Consider the following 1,490-nt stretch of genomic DNA (forward strand, 5'->3'; position numbering starts at 1 on the left):
TGATACCGGTATTACCGGTGTTGTCACACGTCGATTAACCGGTGGGAAAATTTCCTCACCGTCACAACCCTAGTTAGGACCTGCACAGACCACAGGGTGAGCACCCCTTGCTGGCCTCAATAACACCTCTCATGTGTGACTCATGATTCTAAACCAGTGAAACATTTCCTCAACAAAATATCAACCACATAAACTGCTGAAAAGTAAAGCATAATGAAATAACAGCATTATTTACATCCAAATATTAAATTTTTGCACATTCATTAAAAAATTAGCTGGTTATTGTTTTGACTTACTGTTTGTGTGCTGAACTGTTTCTCTGACCACTTGCTCCACTTTCTCCATCAGTATGTTCTTTTGTTGTTCTTGTATTTCTCTTTCCATCTCTCTGAACATCTTACATGAGTAGTAACTCCCTCCGTTCTCTTTCACCATGTTGTCTATCTTCTGCAGTAGATCAGTCACCTGTGTTCGGTCTCCAGTCTCTTTATTATTGAACACATGGTATATGTTTCCACACGCTTCAATCAGCTGATTCAGAGCAGATCCAGGTTTTCCCAAACACTGATCAATGGTTTTGTTCTTCAGAAAGTCTCTTCTGGTGAAGAGCACTATGATGAACATCATTAAAGAGTTTTCTCCAAATGTCTCTTGGATGATCTTCACTGCTGTTGCTTCTTCTTGAGTGAATCGTCCCAGAGGAATCAATAAGAGAAACACATGTGGTCCAGGCAGGATCATGGAGATGCAGTTGCTGATTTCTCTCTGGATTTCTTCATTACTGAGTTCAGTATCAAACAGTCCTGGAGTGTCGATCACAGTAATGTGTCTGCTGTTGATTTCAGCTGTCTCTCTGTGGCACTCTATAGTAACAGATATTTGAGAAATGTCTGATATAAATGCTTCTCTTCCTAAGATGGTGTTTCCAGTTGAACTCTTCCCAGCTCCAGTTTTTCCCAGCAGCACAATCCTCAGTTCATCTTCTCTTTTTCTTGATTCTAAAGATAAATCAAATAAAAATTAAAAACATTATATTGAATTTCAATTAAATGTAGTCAATTATCAAGGTCATCAGAGAATATTGTGTATTATTTATACTAAAGCATCATGTGCTAATTATATTGTTTGCATATAACGTTATTTTTTTCTCATAAATCTGTGTACATTTTTGCAGTCATGAAAAGTGAGTTTAATGCATGCAGATCTTCGGCTCATTACCTTGTGACTGGATCCACGTCTCAAATGAATGGATTCTCCTCCTCATTTCTTCAAATTGCTTCAGTTTTTCCATCTGTGCCTCCATCAATGTCTCTGTGGAGAAACAAACACCACTGTTTTCCTCAACCATCTGCTCCAGTTTCTCCATCAACACAGACACTTGTGTGTTCAGGTCAATGAACTGATGGGGTCCTCCAAAACTCTCAATGACAGACTGTGTTTCTTCTTTTAGTTCTGCTGTCTGATGCTCTGGATTCTGCTTTATGAGGATC

The 1,490-nt window shown here is 38.7% G+C and overlaps 1 pseudogene; it reads right to left on the bottom strand.

Moving 5' to 3' along the window:
• Positions 1-296: 296 nt before the first annotated feature.
• On the bottom strand, positions 297-1,366 carry LOC107718926 (GTPase IMAP family member 4 pseudogene; annotated as a pseudogene).
• Positions 1,367-1,490: the final 124 nt, after the last annotated feature.

The sequence above is a fragment of the Sinocyclocheilus rhinocerous genome, unplaced genomic scaffold, assembly GCF_001515625.1.
Source record: "Sinocyclocheilus rhinocerous isolate Xijiao unplaced genomic scaffold, SAMN03320098_v1.1 scaffold29481, whole genome shotgun sequence".
Classification (NCBI taxonomy): domain Eukaryota; kingdom Metazoa; phylum Chordata; class Actinopteri; order Cypriniformes; family Cyprinidae; genus Sinocyclocheilus; species Sinocyclocheilus rhinocerous.